Raw genomic sequence first — 23,961 nt, forward strand, 5'->3', positions numbered from 1 at the left:
GTTGTCTCATATGTATTAGGCCTGGAACAAGTAGTGGTTGTTATTTTAGCTTGTTATTTCAGTTTATTGTAGTTGTGTTTTATTGGATGAGGGGTGGTAATTGTGTGTGTCATGGCGTGGTGTGGCACTGGATGTTTTTGTGGAGTGGTGTGTGTGTGTGCTCAGGGAAGGGGGACAGAAAAGGGTGGGGGGATTTTCTTTTTTTGTGTTGATTGTCACAAGCAGCGGCAGTATGCGCGGCGCGTCAGCTGGGCTTTGCAGGGTTAGTAAGATGCAGCCAGCATTAGTAGGGGGGGGAGGAACGCCACCAGAGTATTTGTATAAGGTCCTGCCACTATATCATGACAGGGTGGAGAAATACCATAAGCAGTGGATTGCCAAGACAAGAGGAGGGGGGATGCCCTGCCCATGTCCAGAGCAGGCCTCCCACAATAAGAGTGTCTTGGAACACATGTCCACATTTTTAGTAGCCAAGTATAAGGGGAAACAGCAAGAGAAAAGAGATTCTAGACCTCTGACGATTGTTTGAGGACACAGAGGACCAAGGGGACGGAGCAGGGGCACATATATAGAAAGATTAAAAATGCCAGAGGGGAGAAGGAGAGGGTGGGGCATCAGCAAAGCACAGGGATTATATCCCTTGGCATCATGTCCCGCAGACAGGTACACATATCTAACCTATGTACCCACTCTGGTAGGGACCCATAAGCACCAGTAACACCACAGGCTACCGCTCCTCCACCCACATACGCACACCTGCCCGAAGTATCGAAATCCGCGGGTGTCAGGTCAAGGGAATTCGAAGATAGGTTGGCAGAGTTGCTAACATAACTGAACAGGATACAGGCATCCTCAAGTGGAGTGAGGGATGTAGGGGTATCGGGAAAAGGATCGGGAGAATGAATATCAGGATGGATACTGAAGGAATAAGAAGCATATGTGTTGAGGAGGGAAGCAAGGGTGAGTGGACAGTCCTTGGACAGGAGAATATGGTGTTGGGGAACGATGAGAGGGAGGATGACAATGATACGTTTGATGAGGGACATGGTGAAGAAGAAGGAAGGGGTTAAAAGGCAGTTGCGAGTACCCCCTGTTCCCCAATTAGAAGGTTTTTTTGGGCAGGGGGGAAGTGTTACGCTCACTTGGCTCCCACAGGGGCGTCGATCTGAACTGGACAGCTGCGGTCTCCACCAATGTGACGCGTAGTGCCGAGATGACGGACTGGACTGGACTGGCCCACCCAGCTTCGTTTGCTTGGCCCGTAGGAATATTCTTCTGCAAATGGAGAAAGGGAATTAACCACCCGTGGAGTTGAACGTTAACCCCGCCCACTCCCGCTGTTCTCCCTACTGATCACCTTTGGTGTCCCCTCTTATAGTCTCACATGATGGTTTGGAAAGATGAGCTCTCCATCTTGCATTGAACGCAGGGGCGCATAGATAACCAGTTGTTTCACTGGCTCAAAGGAATTGGTGAGTTCCAGAACAATATTGACTCTGAGATTCCCGGCAAGACGCTGTACGTATGTAGTTCGTAAGAGTTCAAATTTCTGACTTTCACTCTTGTCCGATTCCTTGCAGGTTGCAGCTTGACCCTAGCGAAGAGTTCCTCGTGGCAACCTGTAATATTCAGGTAAGGATTTGTATTATCCAACACTGTTCGATAAAATAATGTCAATATGTAACCTGTTGCTTTCTCCCTTATTCAGGTGCTGAGAGAAAGTATGAAGTCTCGAGGAATAATGCCTCCGGCGGTAAAATCAGTTAAGTCTATTGTGGTGAGGAGGTTTCCACTTGTTTATCCCTTTGTTTCACCTTGCTGTCCTTTTGTTTCCCCTTAGGGGCCGGGGTTCGGCGAGGATGCAGTGGAAGCTGCGCCGACCCGTGATGAGGAATAGTACCCCCGGTGGTAAAATCAGGTAAGTCTATGGGGGGTAACTAATATTGCCTCTGTGTATTCCCTTGGCTCACCTTGCTGTTCTTGTCTTCCCCTTAGGTGCCGGAGTGCGGCGGGAGCATGCAGAATGATGCAGTGGAATTTGAAGATGCTGAGAAGGCCGGTGACTTCAGCGCGGCGCTGCTGCAGGCGAGGCGACGCGCATAAAATAACTTCTTTCTTCCAGCTCGAAGGCACGATGGATTGGGAATTCAGGTAAGGATCAAGGGTATTGCTCTTGTTCTAACCTTTTCTCCTTCTCTCCCCTTTTTCTAGGAGCTCCGTACTCGAGGTGGGCGTGGCAGAAGACTGGATGCAGACTTGCAGGCACAGTGAGCGTTACGCTGCTGGATGCAGAATAACGCGAAGCGTGTGCTGCTCTTCGGGCGTGGTTTAAATAGCCTCCAAAGTAGTCCCAGGTAAGTATTCCTCCCCAGCCCCACTGGTCCCTTAGGTAAAGTAGTCCCTTCCAAGCCTCCTTTGGCTTGGAGCTCTTGCAGCATGGTCTGCATCAGGTGAGTTTGCAGCATGGTCTGCATCAGGTAAGTTTTAATCTATGAGCCTGGCGCCTATGGCACCAGGACTGACTCTCCATATGGGCCTGGCGCCATAGGCGCCAAGACTGCACCCAAATAGCCCCTAACAGGGGTTGTTGGGTTTGCTTAGTATAACTTGATGCCTGCTTCCGGGGTTGCTGGACTTGGTCTGGGTCTGGGTCCCCGGGGATAGGCATCATGACAGGCAGGTTGAGGAATAGGGCCGGCCAGATTGCTATGATAAAGAGAAGGGGAGTTATGAGGAAGGGTGTGGGAAGTGGGGCGAAGATGCAGATGTTCCTCATACATAAGAGGGCAGGTAGGACACAGTATATGCTGTAATTGTTTGTATCCCAGATGGATACAAACAATTTGTTTAAGGCTCTCCCAAAGCTCACAGCAGAGGCGAGTATGTGGATATATGAGTTTGAAAAGCAAACAGCAGAGGTGCTCCTGGCAATAGGGGACATCAAGAGTTTGATGGTTGCTATAATTGGCGACCAGGCCGGGAATATGTGGGTAAAATCTGGGTATCCAGGAATAACCATGGGAGACGATGCATACAAAGAAGCATCCTTCAACAGTATTAGAGCACAGGTGTGGGATGTGCTACAACAGGCTTTCCCAGACACCGTGGATTTACAGTCCCGGATGCAGCGTACAATGGGTGATGATGAGGACCCTACTAAATTAATTCTTAAATTACAAGTGATGTGGAGAGCTGAAACAGGAGGACTGTGGGATCATTCTATACCATTGTTCTTTTTTATAGTAAAGAAGGGCTTGCCAAAGGAGGTGCAGAAGGCGTTAGATAAGATTGTGGGTATCAAAGCAAAGGGGTGGCTGGAGATACACAGTATAATAGTGCACCATTGAAAAAGAAATCAAGGAGCGGGAAAGGGAAACAGCACAAAGATGCCAAACGGAGGAAGCGAAATTGGTACAAACAAAATTGGCAAAGGTTGTTGTCCAGGAACCTGTGTCGACACTAGTGCAGGTAGAAGGGATAGAAAGCACCCAGCAGGTTGAAAGTGCCACTATTGCTGTGCTCTGGGCTGAAGGAGGACAAGGACAGAAGGGCGGCGGGCAACAGTATCCCAGCCAACAGTGGCAGCAATGAGCACTGTAGCGAGGAACAGTGGGCTTCCGAGAAGCAAGAGGGGGTGGGTTTGGACAATCACAATGTTGGAATTGTTTGAGGTGGGGGCATTTTGCAAGGGAATGCATGGGCAGGTCTGCAATGGGGTATAATTACGGGTCAAAGCAGCAGTGCCAAGGAGTCCCAAGGAACCAAGTACTACGGTATCTGCAACAGTGTCAAGGGTATCAGAATCAAGGATATCTACAGGGGCAACCCCTGACATACAACCAGCAGCCTCAAGTATCTGATATACAGGTACGGTACCCACTGCAGCAACAGCAGGGCGGTGTGGCCCTAGTCAATAGAGCACCAAGCTCCCTGGAACAAACATATCCCAATTAAGACAGCCAACAGAGAGCACTCGCATGTCCAGTCTTGTGAACGACCATCCACTCTGAAGAGGACCCCTTGGCGGGGATAGGAGGCAAACAGTTCATATTTATGGTGGACTCAAGTGCAAAATAATTGTACATCATGGATGGGAATTTTCCATTATCAGGCAAATATCTTGACACGCAGGGATTCTCTGGGGCTATTTCCACAGTTTCATACACTGAGGAGTTGGACGTAAAGGTGGTGCAGGCTCCCCTACTATACTCTTGAAAGTTCCCATCAATTTGCTGGGCAGGGACCTGCTTAGCAAATTAAAGATGATAATATCATTTACAGATTGCAGTATAGTTTGCTCCAGACCTGGGCTGTGCGCAATAAGGGCAATGTTGATAATACACACAATGACAAGGGAGGTGGTGGTCCGCGGGTCTCCCGTGGACATGGACATGTTCATTTATGGTATCACTGTGCTCATGAAGGCAGTGCCTCAGATTGCTAAAAAGTGTTGGCGAGTGTCCACAGATTTCATCTTTCATCCAGTTGCGTCATCTGAGGTGGTGGCGGGAACAATATTGTCACTGGATTTAAAGGATTGTTGGTCTCTGACAAAAGGGTTGTTGTGCTAGGAACTGACATGGACGAGTGTGAGTGGCGCACAGTGCTCTGTATAGATCCAACAGTACAATAAAAGGAGGTGACAGATGACAAGATTTTAGAGAACAATGACAAAAATTGGGAAATATTACAGATTTGTATCCCCTGTGACATAATGGTACAGTACAGAAGGGTTCAGTGCCCACTGATGGCAGTACTAACTCCACCTCTATTCCTTGACGAAGAATTACAACACATGCCTTCAGAGTTGTGGACTACAAATCCACACTATGTAGGACTACTGAAAGACGTGACGCCTGTGCGTATAACACTGAAGCCAGGTGTGGTGCTACCCAGGGTAAAACAATATCCATTATCAAGGCAGGCGGAGAACGGTATTAGAAAGACAATACAGGCCCTACTGGATGAGGGGATCATTGTGCCATTGAGGTCTTTGAGTAACACAGAGATATACCCTGTCAAAAAATCAACAATTGGAGAATAATTCAGGACTTGCGCCCCCTAATTCACGTGGTACAAAAAGAATTTCCAGTTGTTCCAAATCCTGCGACAATTTTATGCAGTATCCCCAAAGAAGCCACAAACTTCACTGTAGTGGACTTGAAAAATGCATTCTTCTCGATTCCACTCCATCCTGAGTCGAGGTACCTCATGGCATTTACACAGGGCCAAATGCGGTTCAAACATACTCTTTTGCCCGAGAGGTACTGTGAGAGCCTGAGCATATTTAACAGAATATTGCACGCTGCTATAGGGAATATATAGGTGCCCTGCACGATTATACAGTGTGTGGACGATCTGTTAGGGTGCAGTGACAGTGAGTAGCACTGCCAAAGGGATTCCATTACACTCCCACAATTGCTAGCCTATAAGGGGTACAAGATTGACAAGTCTAAGTTGCAATACTGCCAACAGGAGGTGCTCTATCTTCGACAGTTCATATCAGCAAATGGTAAAAGGATACTACTAGATAGGGCAGCGTTGGTACACACCACCCGCAGACCTGCCTCAGTCAAAGAAAAGCAGAGGTTTTTGGGGCTATGCAACTACTGTAGGGCATGGATCTTAGATTACCTGGTATACACAAGACCACTTCTGCAGGGCCTTAGGGAAGCACAAAAAACAAAGGATCATAAGTTCCAGTGGACTGCAGATATGATCAAACAGTTTGACGAACTAAAAGAAGTCATTCGTTCAGCACCCGTACTCGCCACCCCAGACAACACACAGAAATGTTACTTGTTCTCACATTCAGATGGCCAGCTCATGACCACAGTATTGACACAAAAAGGTACTATGGGCCATAAGCCGTTGGCCTATTACAGCGGCACACTGGATTCAGTGATGCAAGGGCAGTTTGCGTGTGAACAAGCTTTAGCAGCTGCTGCATTTGCAATAGAAAAAAGTTCTACTATTGTAATGGGGTGCTCAGTTACATTGTATCTGGAACATTCTCTATTTGCCATCCTAGAAAGGTCAAAGTCCACCCTGACTATACAGAGATCTTCAGCATACAAGATTATTATCTCGAAACCCCACATTCATGTGGTTAGATGCAAAACAGTTTAGCGTGCCACCTTTCTAACCATTATGACCATTGCCGAAGATCTAACGGTGCACAATTACGCCACATACAAGGGGGAGGAGGGTGATATCCCCAAAGCGAAAGATTGCACATTGGCAGAGGTTGAGGTACTCTTCGTTGATGGGTCATCCACAATTGACATGTAGGCTGGACAAAGACATATAGGGTCAGCAGTTGCACAACTTGAGGAAGGGGAGTACGAGACGTTGGTTATGAAAAGATTCCCCTGCATTATTCTGCACAGGCGGTGGAACTCGTAGCTCTCATTTAAGCATAGAGAGTGTCCCGAGGTTGCCATATCACAATATATTCAGACTCAGCATATGTCACAACTGTGCACGTCTGTCTATCCCGCTGGAAGAGGAGGGGGTTTTGGAGGGCGGCTGGATCACCAGTACAGCATGCGGCACTGCTAGAAATACTGATAGAAGCATTATCCCAGCCATCTGTTGTGGTGGTCGTCAAATGCCCCACCCACACCAACGGGACAGATGACATACCAATGGGGAATGCAGCTGCCAATGCAGCAGCCAAAATGGCGGTGTATCGGCCCAATACAATGCCTGCTGAATACATTGTGACCACCCCAACAGCCAGTGAGCATCCAACAGCTTATACAGCATTGCCCATCTCCCAAATAATAGAGTTACAGGGTAGGGCACCAGAAAGGGAGAAGGAATTGTGGCTGAGAAGGGGATGCAAGCAATCCCCAACACCTCTATTATGGAGACAAGAGAGCTCTGGGAAGACAGTAATGCCCTAAGAGCTGCTAGCAGAAGCATTTGAACAGTTACACTATCCGCCCCACAGTTCAAAGCAGAACATCACAGCAGATATACAGGAGGACTGGTTTATACCAAACATGCAGGAGAGCAGCACAGAAATGGTCATACACTGCACTACATGTCAGTGTTTCAGTACAGGGATGACATTATGAATGCTACAAGGCACATTGCCCCGTCCTACTGAGCCGTTACATGAATTACACATAGATTATGGTGATATGGGTGAACGTTGCAATGCCTCCAGATACCTGATAATAGTGGTTTGCCCCTTTTCAAGGTGGGTGGAAGCAGGGCCTTGTGCACATCCGAATGCCAAATGCGCTGCTAGATTCTGGGTATGCAAGGTTTTCCCTAGATGGGGTGTGTGCGAGGTTTTAAGTTCAGACAATGGCACACATTTTTTCAATGCACTGTTTCAGCATGTCAGAGCACTACTTGGCATTAAGCACCGGATGTGTTCAATTTACCACCCACAGGCCAACGGCGCTGTGGAAAGGATCAACAGGCTCCTCAAAAGCAAACTGTCCAAACTGTGTACCACGTTGAAGAAAAATGGGGTGCACCGTTTGCCGCTGGCCCTCTTTAGTCTACGTACACAGCCCAGCAAAGAGCACCGTTTGTCATCTCGTGAGGTGGCCACTGGTTGGCGTATGCAGACCCCTATATCCTCTGTAAAAAGAGCTTCAGACACACTGCGTCCCCTCCACCTTGCTCCGCCCCTTCCCTCCCATCCCCTCCCACAAATCCAAATAATTGTTCGTTAAGTAGGGATCCGAAGTGTAGATGTACTAATGACAATATATGGGCCTATGCTTACTATTGTGGGGTGACCATTATTCCAGGTCTATGTATGATATTGATGACACTATTGGGGAGAGTATGTTATAGGGGGAGGTCCTATAAAGTTGCACTCCATTTAATCTACAGCACCATCCAAGCCTGGATGGCCACAAATTGTCTATGTCTAAACGGTGACAAAACCGAGATCATCATCATAGGCCCTAGAGAGATTCTATCTAAGCTTGACCAACAATACTGTAACTTCACTATAGAAAATTCGTTCATCCCTGTCTCACCATCTGTTAAGACACTAGGGGTCTACCTAGACTCCACTCTTTCCATGACACATCAGGTTAGCACCATTGCCTCAGCCTCTGCTCACACCACAAAACTCATCAATGAAGTTAAACCCTATCTGTCCAAACAAAACTGTCTTGCTATCGCTAGAGCCACTATCAGAGCAAAACTTCTGATTACTGCAACGTCCTCCTTGCAGGAATCTCTTCTAAGAACCTAAACCGTCTTCAGGTTATCCAGAACAACGCTCTTAGAGCTGCTCTTAACATATCTAAAAGGGACCATATCTCTCAAGCACGACGTGATACACACTGGCTCCCTGTGAAAGACAGGATCACGTTCAAGACACTCACACACAAGTGTCTATCATTCAATGCTCCTTCCTACCTCTCTGACACTATTGCACGCGATGTATCCTCTCGCCCGAAAAGAGCCTCTCATGCCAACAAACTCTGCATTCCGACCATAAAAAGAAGCAAAGCTGGATGCATTGGCTTCCCCCACATAGCACCCAAACTCTGGAATGCCCTCCCTAACTCTCTTAGAGCGGAACCATCCCTCTCAGTTATCAGAAAAACCTTTAAAACCACCCCTTTCAGCTAAACCCCTTGCCATCCATGCCTTCCCCTCTAGACTGTCTACTCTATTGTTTCTGTAACTAAATCTGTACTTTTTGCATTTCCTTATGTTTTTCTCTATGTAAGTAAGCACGAATCTCATGTAACAAGCGTCACAATGCGCACGGGCTGCTGTATGCTTTACCAATGTGAATAAATAAATAAAGGGGGAATGGGACTGTATAATTAAACGGGATAGTACATATAAATGTTAATAATATTAGTGGAATTAAACATATCAGTAGCAATATGAATGCTGACAATAACAATGGAAAGGAATATAGGATTAACAATAGTGTTGATATAAGTGTTAGTGATGATTATAACAATATGACAGCGATAGTACGTGCACAATTGGCAATGAGGGTAACAGTGAAAATGTGGTTTCCAGCAAGTCGAGGATTGTTTAATGATTCGAAACAATATGTGATTTTTGAAAGCACTGTTAAAGCTGGCACCCCTGAGAGCGTGTATAGAATAATGAAAACGGAAGTATGAAAGAAGTATGATGCGTATCAACGGCTCGGTTTGGATGCGATTGAGGATATACCCCATCCCAAATTTATCAACTATTGGTATACTGACATGAGTGGCGTGGGAAGAAACGTTGTGAATGGAAGCTCTTATGTGTGTTCACTCATTCCACATGTGTCAGGGGCTCCCAAGGTGTTAGTACCGCAAGCATTTCCAATTATAGAGGCACAATGCCTGGGGGTTTGGCCTGAGCCCATGGTGTGAGGCAGTAAACAGACAGAGCTCCCATCAGGATCCTGCACTGATCCTGTATTACGGCGGTAACAGCGACTGCTGAGAACATAAGGGCACCTACATGTGGGGGAAGCGAATTCCCAGCTCCTGAGCGCGAATTTGGTGTTAACCATAGCGATTTGATGGTGGAGACGCGGTATGAGCAGCGACCCTTCGACAGCCAAAAGATGGCGGACGGAGCCGCACTGAGTGGTTAGGTGGTAGGAGCCGAGATGCGCTACACTCACCCAGAGGCTCGCTGTGCAGCGAGGAACACTGCTGCCCCCATGGATCGAGGCCGCTTGGTCGGTGGAAAAGAGGGCTCCTGGAGAGACCGCCTGACTGGTGCTGGAGAAGTGCTGGCGACGGCGAGTGGACCAGCTCACCGGTCAAGGCGGTGGGTGCCAGCAGCGATCAGTGGAGCACGACAACAGATTTCTTGGATCTGTGAGGGAAAAAGGGGCTAGCAGAAAAGGTGTACGGGCGGCACAAAAGGCCAGCGAGTACAATGACCTGAGGTGACCGAGCGCAGGGGTGTGATGGAGCACAGAAGGTGGTCCCGGTCAGGTGGATCACGCCACTAGTGCAAGGACTGGACTCTGCTCTCCCGTGGATTACTCCGAACAGTTCTGTTGGTGCCGGATTGCAGAGGGCTCTGAATGGATACCACAGCTTTGAAGCCACGTCTACCGAGGCACTAAAACAGTTTGCATTGGTAACCCTGGAGGCTTCAGACATAACGTGGCCACCTGTTGGACCGCACTAAGGAGCCACTGTTCTCAAACACTCAGAGCCACCTAGAGTAACAGGAAATAACGCTGTGCCTGGGGACGGTGCACAAGACACAGCAACGCTGCCTAGCAGTTGATAGAGTGCGGTAAGTGCCTGGTCTGTGGGGACTGCTGCCCATTTGGGGAAGAACTATTTCCTTAAAGCCCTGCTGCACAACCGAGATAGTTGCAGGGCAGAGACTCTCCTGGCATCCTAAAGCTCAGCTCTCCAAAGTAGCTGAGATACGAAAGGGTGAACCAGGGAAGGCCACAAGGGACTCAGTAAAGTTGTGGGACCTACAAGGACACACAGCTGAGAAGCATTTGTCACCACCAGAAGACTATTTCTTTTTATTTATTTTTTATTGAATTTAGCTGAGAAACTCAACTTTTATCAAATTTAACATTTCATTGACATTTTACAAAATACAACAAAAAAAAAAACAATCAACTTATCAATCTTTTGTGAGAAAAAGGAAACACCAAATGTACAAAATTCCAAATGTACAATATTCCAAATATACAAAAACAACAACAATACAAAACAACAATTAAGCTCTCAACGAAAGGAAACAACGCACCCAGATCAGTCACAAAATAGAACAAGCATAGGAATAATCAATTAATATAATCAAGATAAAATAGAAGGAGGTGATCTACCGAAGATTAATAGACACCTACATATGCACATAAGAATATTTACATGTTATAAATATGGAATTAAACATTCACCATTAGAACTCATTCCTATGCATGAACAATTTGTAAGAACAGTCTAGGAGGTCTATAAAACCTTCGAAAAAGAGCAAAACTTAATAGATTTTCCTCAGACAAAACTGACTGCGTTACATTATAACTATGAAAACTGGATCCACTTGCATTTATTTTGTAATATCCTCACCGCTCATAAATTTTTAAGTTAAGATTGACACTGGATCCAGATTCAGATTTAAAGCATTCAAGAAGTTAAATGTTGCAATGCAGATACTGATGATTTTTGTAGATAGGATAGTTGGCCATCTGTACTCTGGGGCCATCCAGCCAAAAAAAGTCAAATGTTTCCAAAAGAATTTGGCTCTTAGATCTATCAATGCTGGACATTCCACTATTAGATGTTTCAAAGTCTCCTTAATAGCTAAATCCGCACAAAATCTGCAAAAGTTCACTTCTCCATTAAGGAGATGTCTTCTTGATAACACATCCCTAGTGGGGATTAGATTAAAACGGAGGCGCAGAATACAAGATCGTACCTGAAGTGAGGGAGCTCTAAACAAGTAACTTTCCAAATCCCTTAATGTTGTGTGGCAAATGCATTCGCATCGTGATCTTTATAGCCAAGGCACAGGTTTCTGGTTATAATCCAATCCCTTTTAAAGATTTTATCTTTAGCTCTAGTTGGGTTCATGACGAGAGTCTCAATACTCACATCTGCCTTTGCGAGGGTTTTCATAATATGTTTTGACCAAGTGCCCACAAACCTATGAGACGATGTTAACATATAGACAGAAAGAGTTGCCAAGATATTATCTGTCCGTGGGTATGTTAGACATTTGCGAAAAAGGGCGCATAGCCGCCACTCATATTCCGCCATCATAGAGGTAAGGCCCAACTCATGTCTCAGCCATGGACCTAGTACACACTGCGGCAAATGTAGAACTGCCCAACAGAATTTAGCTTCTAATTTATTTAGAAAGGATGTTTTTATTATGTTTTTCGTCTCCAAGCCATAAAGTATTTTCGGCAGCACTTTCTGTCGCCAATAAACAATTGCACAGCTAATTGAAAATTTGCCATACTTGTATAGTATCAATCTTGTCTGCGAAATTGCTGAGATTAGTTTACATTTAAGAGACCTCAACTGTGAGTCAGTTTGCACAGAACCGTCAACCAGAATCCCCAAATGCATATAATTCTCAACCACCTCAACACTAGCATTTTTGATCTTCCAATCCATCTTTACCCTTCTAGTCATTTTCGGTGCATAATACACTATCTGTGTTTTTTTCATGTTTAGCACCAGTTCATTAGTATCCAAATATGAACTCAGTGATGACAACAAAAGTTGGAGACCCATGGGAGTTTTCGAAATTAACACCAGGTCATCAGCATACCACAATGCCTTGATTGTTACACCATTCATCTTTGGAGAATCTGATTGCACCTGAATAAAAGCCTGCATCACATCATGGATGAAAAAGTTGAATAGGGCCGAAGCAAGGATACATCCCTGCTTCAGCCCTCTTGAGGTACAAATTGCTGCTGATAAGAGACCCATTACTGACAACCTCACCTTTATTGATGTCAGTGAATGCAGGCCGAAAATGATATCACACAAGGTGGCAGGACAGTTTGCAACTTGAAGCTTGTCAAATAGTTTCACTCAAGACACAGAATCGAATGGAGGTCGACAAAGGCAAGATAAAAGGGTTGTTTTAGGGTCTGAGCCTGTGATTTTAATGCATTGAGTGTTAACAGATTAACCACCGTGCCCAGCCCTGCGACAAATCCTGTCTGATTCAGGTCTCGCTGATTGAAAGCTAATGACCACTTGACAAAATCCCTCAAAACTAAACGTGAGAAAATTGTGCCTGGAGCATCAAGTAATGCAATCGGACGATAACTAGAAGGCATACCTCTATCGTCCTTTTTAAAGATGGGAACGATCAGAGAGGATTTCCATGACGTTGGTATGGTCTTGGAGATCAAAATCTGTTGAAGGATGTTATTCAAGATAGAGGCCCATCTAGTAGGGTTTTGTTTGAATATGGCATTACTTAAGCCGTCCGGACCCACCGCTCTAGAGGAGGAGGATTTTTTTTATAAGTTCTTCTATTATTGCCTCAGAACACTCTAGGTGCCAGGTTTCTAGGCTCTGATTCTCATACTTTTATCTGTCAAACTTTATATCTGCATAAAGATTCGAGAAGTGTGCAAGCCATGAGGCTTCAGTCACCCCACTTAGTTGGTCACAATCTTGTGTTGAATTAGCCATTTTATTCAATAGAGCCCACACTTGACCAGAATCTTTATTCTGTATAGTTTGCATGAAAATTTTGCTATCGGACTGGAAGAGTGTCGTCTTCCTCGCCCGAGTCCAATTGTGATATCGGCACTTGATTTTTCTTCGAATTTCGATGCGCTCACTTATTGGCAGCCTGAGCGTAGCTTTTAAATCTCTCCTATAGATAGCTCTGGATTGTTGTACAACGGCATCAAAGGTATGCCTAGGAGTCTGCTGTGGTCTCCTATCAATATGAATGTTATGCAAAGTGGACAAAACATCCACATATGAACCAGTCCTCATTCCAGATCAATGTCGCTAGAGGAAATATCTTGTAAATCATGTACATCACCAAAAATATTGAGAACACTTGTTCTACATAAGTTGTATTTCTCATGGGGATCATCTCGACACTTCATAACCAAAGAATGACAGTTTGTGAAAGTATTTTTCTGTTGTTGTCGACCATGTTTGCTGGGATTGCTGTTAGTGACAGGCGTTTTTTTTGCACAGAAGACAACTCAGTTTTACCTTTCGTGTCTAAGAGTCCAAGTGAGCGTGGACAATCAAAAGAACGTTTGTTGGCTCCCAGATCTGGCTTGGACAGCAGACAGGTTGCTTGCTCTGCAAGACATGTTTCCTTTTTCAACAACGATGAATCACATTTGGCACTAATGATTTCACAAATCTCTTCATCATAACAATCATCTTGTTTTCTCGTTATTACCGCAGGTTTGGCCATAGTGGCTTCAGATACTCGTTGATTTAAATAAGCATCAACTGCTACTTTGATCGTATTCATGCGTTCCTGCAAATCACGTTCTTCTACATGATCATTTGGTGCAAAACTTCTCATACAAGATTTTAATTGCAATTGGGACTGAGTAGTTTTAGTGGGGGCAATGGTTTGTTGTACAATTCCACCGCTCCCCACTTGGGCATTTTCAATTAACTGCACAATTTCGCTAGGCGGGGCATAATTCATGTTATTTTTATTACTAATCTGAAGGGAACTTGATCGAATACCACCTATAACAGACGCAAGTTGTGCCATCACCGGTTTCAGAGGAAGTGATGTGGGGGCTTGAGAAAGTTCTATCACAGGACTCGTATCAGTTGTTAGAATGGGTTGAGTGAATTGTACGCTCTGTTGATCTTGAGCCAGAGGTTTTATCAATTTTTTTGGAAACCACTTTTGGTTTGAGCGCCGTTCTCTTTAAACGAATGGGGCAAGTTATTTTTTGAATGTCACACTCGGCCCGTGAGCCACTTACATTTGTGCGGGATTTTTTTTTCACACTCCTGTCTAAACTGATCCAAGAGTCATTTATGTTAATGACTTCGGGAACCGAATGTTCGACAGGACATATGATGTGTTTGAACAAAGGTAAGGCTGATGTATGCAGTTCTTGATTTAATGGTTTCGCTATTTCTTGTAGTGGAACACTTTTGTTGCCACCATTCATAGAAAGGGGTATGTCAGTCGGCATTTTGGTGGTCCACTCAAGAATTTATTTTATTTGTTTTGCTTGACTTGTGATTTTGGCATCCAAGCCTTCAAATAGTTTGAACAGGCTCGCTACTGTGGTATTTACAGCGGCCAAAGTAATTTCTATAAGGGCCAAATTCTCTGCCGGGTTATCCAGATGACTCATCTGGAAACGTCGCCGCGGCGTGGGCTGTAAAAAGGAGTCCGCGATGGATTTGGCAGATATATCTAACATATCCGCGGAATCATCATTTTGGCAAGAATCTCCATGTATGGTGCTTAGCTTTCCATCGCTTGCATGAATGGAGATATTCGACAAATCAAGCACCGATTCCCTAGTCTCATTTACAGGCGAGAGTGTTTTGCTCTTAATATTGTGCTTACTTGGAGTGTAAACTGATGCTAAAAGGGTGTTATCAGAAATATTAGGGATACTGATATTAGGTAACCCCCCCACCACCCCAAGAGATATGGGTTGTTGAGGTACAGGATGGCTCGAGGGTTCAGAAGGCAATATAGTTTTCAAAAGCAGATTTTCGATTGTGCATGGAACTTTGGCAGATGGTACCAAAGATAATAAGTTGTTCTTAACTGCAGGGGACAACATTGCCTCACAGTGTATCTCATCTAGCATGCACTCCTTTCGTTTTGCACAGAATGTGCGAATATCTCTATTTGAGAAAGGAGTTTGCAAGTCTGGGGTTATTACAATTGATTTCCTCGACATGCAAGACTGCGGAATGGGTTTTCTAGCTACCCCAGTCGGTGTATGTAGCATGCCGGCTGACTCAGGCATGTCAGATTTCAAGGTGTATATATGAGAGCTCATGCAACACTGATAGGGGCACAAGCTCCGTTAAACCTCCTTAAAAAACTCTTTCAAAGAAACACCCAGTTAGACTGACAAAGAGCTACGAGCAGCGCAAACAGTTCACAAAGATGATGATGAAATATTACACTTTTAACAAATACCAGTTCAACAGCAACAGGGGCATTACAACCAACAAGCAAGCAACCCGCAGCACCGCGGCAAAGCGGACAAGCGGGACTTCCAGGGACTTGCTTGGGTGCGCGCGCGTGCCAGATTATATAGGCACTCCCCCTAATTAAGTTGCAAAGCCTGAAATAAAGATAGAACACAATAGTGAGCTGCCAGGAAAGTCTCTAATGATAGTACTTTGAATTGTCCGTGATTTTCACCTTCTGGAAGCTGCAGTTCAAACGCAGTGCGAGTTCAGAAGCAAAGTGAAGCTTTTCCAAAACGATCCAGGCAGAGTAACGCGGGCAAGCGGGACTTCCTGGTCCTGGTAGTGGTGTTCTGTTGCTGAGCAAGGGGATGAGCAGCAGGTAAGGGTAACTGGCCTCACTGCCTGATCAATTGCATGCTGAGCCGGATTGCACCTGGGCTGTTTGACCTAGAGTTGCCCAGGCCGCACTGGCATTAGGGTGGTGTGCCGGGGAGCACCCTACTGACTTGACACTTGGCGACTGATCCTGGGGGATGGGGCGCTGCTTAACGAAGCGAAGAGCCACTGACACTTGCCGAGTAGGTGAGCAACGGAGGCAAAAGTGCCGGTGCGAGCCCCCTGAAGAAGGGGATTGAAAGAGCAATCACTGGACCTTGTAGCAACATAGGACTTGGCAATTGGTGCAGTGCTAACAAGAGATCCTACACCTGGTTTGCTGGGTCATCCGGACACACAACTGCTACTGACACCTGCTACAAGCCGCAATACACTGGAACTGCTAGATTGGTAACCTAAAAGGGAAAAGCCTGTGCTGGTGCTGTGAGGGACTCGACAGAAGTATTGAACACTGGGGATTAACACTGCCATACAGCAACAGGATCCAGTGGAACTCGAATTGAGATAATTGCATAGGAAACCACGTTACAAGAGGCCATAGTTGGAATACTAGCTGGTGGTAGTTGACTGCTCTAACCTTGTAAGAACATGTCCCCCTCCAAGGGCAAGGGCAAAACCATGATCATGGATGCCTTTAGCAACACCAGCAGGCCCCGAGACTCAGGACAAAGTAAGGGTGATGCGCATACGGATATGGAAGCGACTGTGCCGGGCAAACAGGAAGAGTTGATGTTGGTGGCGACAGCAGCGCTAAGGTAATCTTTGGAAACGAAAATAGATGAGGCTAAAGTGGATGTGCAGTTGTTGTGACAGGACGCTGTAACCTGGAGGAGAGGGCGACTCTGGCCGAAACTGACCTGAAAAAAACCCAGGAGTTTACGAGGTAACTTGTGACTTGAGTAAACGGGTTGGAAAGAAGGAATACCGTACTGGAACAGCAGTTTGGAGGACACCGAGGGCCAGGCCCGGTGAAACAATGTTAGGCTGTTAGGGATTCCTGAAGGAATAGAGGGCCCGAACCCCATACCCTATGTGGAGAACCTAATAATACAAGAAATTGGTGCAGGAAACCTGTCGCAAGGATTTACAGTTGAGCGGGCCCACCGTTCGCTACAAAAAAGACCTCTGCTGGATTCACACCACAGACTGATGATTGCAAAAATCTTGAACTTCCAGGACAGAGGTAATATTAAAGTACTCTAGGGAAGGCAGAGAAATTCAGCAAGACAATAACAAAATTGACATCTATCCGGATTACACGCCTGTGGTCCAACTGGCCAGGAACTCATTTGTACCAATCAAAGCTAGACTCCGGCATTTAAATATGTTAAATACAGGCTCATGTACCCGGCCAGGCTCAAGGTTATATACAAAGGCAGAGCACTCTTTCTGGAAACCACTGTTGCGGCCAACATGTGGCTGGAGCACAATAGTCTGGCCTGTGGAGAGGAGCCTGTCACCTGAGGGGACGTACACCACCAGTGAAGCGGGATGTATGTGACGGTGGGAGGGGAATGTACGAGATTTGCAGAGCACTGCTGCAGCCGAACTTTGAATGTAAACTGAGAACGGTTACCGCTGCATATATTGTTTTTTACTTTTGGCGGGGGAAAGGTTTGACCTGCCTGTGTTCAAAGGTCTACCCCACGCATAGGCTGGTGTTGGCCTGCTGCTGGCACCGACTACTTTGCACACAATGGCCTGGATAGGCCCAAACAGTGCAGGTACGCACGAGGGCTGCGGGTATGGAGCAGATGCTGGGCACAAGTTTATGTTTTGGTTTGTTGTGTTGTTGGTTATTTGTTCATCACGCAAATGGGTGCACATTAGAACTGGTTGGTTTCGCTGGCTGGGTGAGCGGAAGGGGACTGGGTGGCTGGAGGAGATCTGTGTCCTGGGGACGGCCATGATGGTGTGGTGGCAGGTGGTTTCCAGAGAGAGGAGAGTAAGACTTAGAAAGATGTATGGCATCCCCCATTAAGGTACTGACATGGAATGTGCGAGGCATGGCACGTACCTGCGCAGAAATCGTGTGAAATCCTTCCTAAATCGGAAAAAGGTGTCTATTGCCCTACTACAGGAGACCCACCTAACAGCAGAGGAACTGGAAAAGGTCAAAGAGAGTTCTGGGATGGACATATGTATGGGGTGGAATATTCTAAATATGCTATGGGGTGCTTATATGGATTAGTGTCAATGTGCCGTTCCAAGTGTTGAAGGTGGAAGCAGATAGTGATGGGAGGCACCTCATCTTGAGGGTTCACATAGATCACGTGGAGGCATGCATAATCAATTCCTATTTTCCAAACCATGGTATCCCATAACATGTTAACACACTCAGCGCTGGAATAGTACATTACTGTGAGTGTTTCCTCATATGGGGAGGTGATTTCAACTGCGCCAGGGATTTGCTGTTGGATAGGTCCTCACCTCCTACGAGGGGCGTGGGATCGGCACCTGCAGCTCTCAATACAGCACTAGCTAAGACTTGGTGGATGCATGGAGAGAGTTATACCCTGAAGATAGGGGCTACTCTTACTACTCTTCGCCCCATGACCTGTACACCAGGACAAATTACTTCTTCGTAGGCCGGAATCAAATGGCCGATATAGGTGTAGCAAACTACCTGGGTTGAACGATCTCCGACCACTCGCCATTGCTGATGGAGTGGAACATAGGCGGTCCCCGGCCCCCCATCCTGATGTGGCACATGCTAACCGACGCCTTGACGGATCAAATCTTTAGGCATGGCTATAGAAGACCTTAAAGGAGTTTTTGGAATGCAACGTAGGCACTGTAAAAGAGTGGGGCACGATGTGGGAGACTCGGAAAGTAGTGGTGAGGGGTGAGGTACTTGCTAGTGCGGGAAGTATCCGGAAAACACTGAGGGCAGACTTGGAGAAGCTAGAAGAAGAAATACGGGACATGGAGGGTCGGGAGGCGGGACAACAATCTAGCGAAGCAAAGCTAGTTGAAGTCAAGCATTGCTGTCTGGAAGCTTGGGGCAGCTGTCAAAATTCGATTACACAGTTATAATCACCAGAGCTCATGCAGAGGGAGATAGACTGTGTAGGCTGCTATCGTGGCTCTGTAAGAGGGAACCCCCTAGACACCGGACCACAGAGTTGAGAGATGAGGAGGTTAACATGTGTCAGACAACTAGGAATGAGCAATATATTTGCAAAATTTTACTCTCAGCTATATGGGCAGGCAGACTTGGTCCCACAGGAAGAAGGATTGGGCGTTCTTGCAGAAATATCATTGCCTAAGCTAGAAACATTGCAACAGGCTGCGCTTGACCAAGCCATTACGGTTGAGGAGGTGAATGAGGCAATTGTGTCACTGGACACTTGTAAAACTCCAAGCAGCAACTGACTCCCCCCAGAATTTTACAAAACATATGGGCCGGTGGTGGCCCCAGTGATGCATAAGGTATTTGAAGAAGCCTACACATAGGGCGAGCTCCCGGCAAGTATGAGGGAAACCTTAGTGATCCTGATTCCCAAACCCGGGAAACCAACAGATAAATGAGACTCCTCCCGGTCACTAGCCATGCTGAACTATGATATGAAGATCTTGATGACAATATTAGCAGGGCGACTTCGTAGGGTAATTGCGGGCTTGGTGCACAGGGACCAGAATGGCTTTATCCCAGGTCGTAACACCACCCTGAATTTACTTTGCCTCCAACACATTATTGCGCAGACTAACAACTGTCAGGGACAGTGTGCAGTGGCGTCGCTGGACGCAATTAAAGCTTTTGATTCGCTATATTGGGAATGGTTGTTCGCAGTGCTGCAGGAGTTTGGGTTTGGTGAGCAGTTTATTCGTTGGGTGCGCATCCTCTATGCCTCGCCGGTTGCAAGGGTTAAAACTAGAAGGCAGGTATCAGCGATATGGGACATAAAGAGAGGCAGACGACAAGGGTACCCGCTGTCACCTATGTTGTATATGCTGGCACTAGAGCCACTGGCAGTCTACCTGCGTAAGGAATTTCTGGAGGCAGGTACTGGAGGTGTGGGCCACCTGATCTCATTATATGCAGAGAAGGTTTTACTCTACCTCAGGGACCCGCAACACAATCTGTCCTTAGTCTAGGAGGTTTTGGACAACTTTTGCAAAGTTGTCTGGAATTTTTTTCAGCAAGGAGAAATCATGTCTGTTCCCATTGGCTGGCCTCCAGTGGGTGGACGCAGGAGATCTACCAGAGGTAGGGCTAACATGGCGTTTGGAATTAAGTATCTGCAGGTACATATCATGCACACAACTGAGGGAATGCATGTGGCCAGAACAAAGCGAGTGTGGTAAAAGGTCTGAGGAGGTCCATGACATTTTGGTCAAGACTGCCATTATCACTGTTGGGCAGGATTGTGATTGCCAAAATAATAATCTTACCGAGATTTCTGTACTTTTTTAATAATGTCCACCATTACATCAAACCCCCCTTTTTATACCTACTAGAGTCTTTGATTAGAGCATTCCTTTGGGGCCCATCTCGCCACATGTTTGATCTAGCAACACTGAGCCTACTTATAAGGAGGGAAGGGTGCAACTCCCAGACTTAGAAAGATATTATTTGGCTGCACAACTCAGTTTTGTCTCTAAGTGGCTGTCTGATGAAGCCACATCTGAGTCGGTGCTACTGCGACAACTGGTGGCTGTTGCTGAATTGTCTGGGCACTAGCCCCTTAGTGGTAGATCTGGGAAGCAAAGTGTTGCACAGGACCTTGAAATTGCTGAAGATAGAATGCCCCTATTCACCTGAGATCCCAATGGCAGTAGATGTATGCAGAAGCAGGGATGACCTGGCGGCGGGAAGACACTGGGGGGCCTGGGGTCTCTCTACTTGGGGTGACATGTACAAGAATGGTAAATCTAAGGAAATTGGGACCTTAATTGAGCAGTCAGAATTGGACTGAATTGAATTCATCACGTAGGCCATTATAGCGGTTCTGTATTGTCCTAGGTCTCAGTGCATGCAACTCCACCATGAACATGTTGAACGCTTTCTCTGTATCGTTCACGAGCTGGACCAGCTCACAGCGCACTATCTGCAACCATTTGTCTTTTACTGTGGCCGCACTGCCAGCAACAGTAAAGATGCAAAAAAGGAGTCTGCTGAGCTGGGTCACCATGGCATTTGACTGGGCCCGTCGTGGCTCGGTGCGATTATGAAAATGTTGAAGCCGTCATGCTTCAGCATCTCTGCCTCTTGGTGGTGCTGTCTGCAGACCCGCAGGGTGTTTACTATCATCTTCAGAGAAGACCTTCAATTATGATTTAACATTTCCTTTCAGAAATCTATATATCCGAAAACATGGACTTCAATTCCCATAATGCACCTTGTGGCAGATGTGAACAAAAATGGATTTACAATCTTGATACAGTGAAACATGGCCTTAATATCGCCGTGGAATGGAGCACTTTCATTTGATGTCCTCCCCACCATGATTTTCTAGACTGAGAAGAATACAACCATCTGTCTATACACCTCCCTGGAAGAACTAAGAATAGCTCTCTTCATGTACTATGAGTCTGCTTTTTGGTCCTCTGTACGTGTCTGCACACGTACTTTATCTATATGCATATAGATTACATACACTTTGACATTAATATGGCCTTTTTAAAGACACAGCCATAATGCTGTGTATTAAATATGGTTACCTTGCACGGAAAAGGAGACAAGGGAATGGCCCCCTTTTTTCTAGGCTGCCTTTTGAAACTGGTATTTACAGCAACCAGTCACAGTGAAAAGAATTGCAGTCAGAACGTCCACAACAGATTTTAAACCAAGGATGCACAACTATTACATGCTATACGGTACTACACCTGAGCCTCGAATATAAGAGGATTTCACGATGTATCCCTGTAAACGTCATAATCAAGGCTAAACAGACGGCTGTTCTAAATATCAGATGCAGTACCATCTTTTTTTTATCTTTGTTTAACCATCAACTATGGATTATGGGGCACTTTTTTGCCAATGTCATAGTGTTAAGAACTGTAGTCAGAACGTTCAATGTAGATTTTGAATCTATGACGCACAACTATTACATGGGATACGGTACATTTCATCCGGTCTTGAAATACAAGTGATGTATCCCTGCTAATATTACAATCAGGGCTAAACAGATGGCTGTTCTAAATATGTGATGCAGTATCAACATCTAATTTACCTTCTTTACCATTCATTTTGGATTATGGGGCATCTTTTGCCAATGCGCATAATAACATCAGGAATATGGTTTTTATACAAGACGAGGACAATTCAATATGGGTAATATACTTGCATAATATATGCAGGTGTCAGTGCTGGCAGTAAATTAACATTAAAATATACCATTTTCAAACAATCAAGGATAGCCAAAGTCACGTGATGGTTTTTAAAAAATCATGTGACCCTTTAAAAAGCTAACTGCTGCCGAGTACGAGTCGCAGCCGGCATGAGATGCAATACGGGGAAACAACAGAGCGTTTGAAGGAATGTTGAACGACACTGACACAGGTGAGCTAAACATCACATTCAGTGCTTTAAATAGAACGTTACTAAACACCTTCTAGCAACGAACGCTCACACTGTATCAGTTTCTGTTACACATTGCCTGCCTTTCAGATAATGTAGAGCCGTCTATTTTCAAGTCAGGCCTTTTCCGCTTGTGTTTGATCACTAAATGCGGTTTTCTTTTAAATTGCCCTTCATTTCAACCGTCCTCGCATCTTTTTAAATGAGCACAGAATGCTAACATGCAGTAGGAGCCAGACGGAATAAATTAAGGTGGATGACAGCATACACCTTGGTTTAGACAGATCACCATCACTTCTAGACGGCACAACTGATGAATGCTGTGGTGCATGAATAGGTCTCGTGTAATTAATGCAACACATTAACGTTAAGCTTAATTCAAGCACAATCGATGTAGAACAGATAATTCTTTTCTTGATTCTGTGAATAAGATTTAGAAATACACCAATCAAGTAGTACTCTTCTTTTGTTACATCTAGGCAGAACACCCGTGACTGGGAAATCCGCTACTGCCGGTTCTAACAGCTAAGTCTACAGCTCCATATTTCAGCAAATGGACGACTGTCTATCCTGATAGGATTAAGACTGGAACAGAAGACACACATGTATTTGTGCTTTGCCTGTAAGTTCTCTGTCACCTAGATGCATCCATTAACATGATATGGTCCAAACAGTAGACTGATCAGTTCATTTTCCTCATTAATATAGGAAACCAGACACTGGATGTTTAATTACTGCTACACCCAGGAGTCCAAAAAGCTCAGAAGTCCAAATCATAGTTTATGGACCGCAGGTGGGTGTTGTGTCAATGTCTAGGATAATATATACTAGCCATCACCTCTCACTAAGTTCTATTGGGGAGCAGAATCTCTTTTTTATACTAATATATGTATACTTATGTTTTTAGATTCGTCAATCTACGTTAAATGGGGAACGAGATTAATCTTCTAGAAGTAACCCTTGTCCTGAAGATGGCCCAACATCTATTTTACTGACCACTGCTGACATAAGTGGTACACCATCAAGGGCCGAAACATATGTCGACCATTAAAGGAAAACTAAATTCTTTTTTCCTATGTCATGTATGCATATTCATATTAACTGTTATGCTGGAAGAAATTTCAAGTTGCAGTACCCTGTTGTTACAATAGGAGCATGTTATATGGTCTGATTGATGATCATTAGAGCAAAATGTTTGTAATGTTTTTTTATGTGTTTTTTATGAATAATTAAAGAGATTTATGTTTTGCAAAGTTGCATTTAGCTTCAAATACTTCCCCATTAATGTGTTAACCCTGTTAATGATCGAGACAGGGTAACCTCCACCCTTACCTGTGTGACATACAGGACTTTCAGAGAGGGGTAGTCAATCTGTATCTTACTGTTTTTCTTCTTTAGACTCTCCCTTCCAACAGATTTGACCCCCCCGTCAACAAAAACTAG

At 45.4% G+C, this 23,961-nt stretch overlaps 1 protein-coding gene and 1 long non-coding RNA gene across 2 annotated transcripts in view; one reads left to right on the plus strand and one right to left on the minus strand.

Moving 5' to 3' along the window:
• The window catches only part of CFAP61 (cilia and flagella associated protein 61), a 2,971,729-nt gene that overhangs the window by 2,930,267 nt on the left and 17,501 nt on the right, over nucleotides 1-23,961 (minus strand). The gene's annotated exons all lie outside the window — the stretch shown is intronic.
• LOC138468542 (uncharacterized) lies at nucleotides 22,413-23,658 on the plus strand. Its single transcript, XR_011268313.1, has 4 exons — nucleotides 22,413-22,500; nucleotides 22,998-23,140; nucleotides 23,227-23,311; nucleotides 23,426-23,658. It is a non-coding gene; the product is annotated as an uncharacterized lncRNA (long non-coding RNA).

This window comes from Ambystoma mexicanum, chromosome 4q, assembly GCF_040938575.1.
Source record: "Ambystoma mexicanum isolate Mex_15411 chromosome 4q, UKY_AmexF1_1, whole genome shotgun sequence".
Classification (NCBI taxonomy): domain Eukaryota; kingdom Metazoa; phylum Chordata; class Amphibia; order Caudata; family Ambystomatidae; genus Ambystoma; species Ambystoma mexicanum.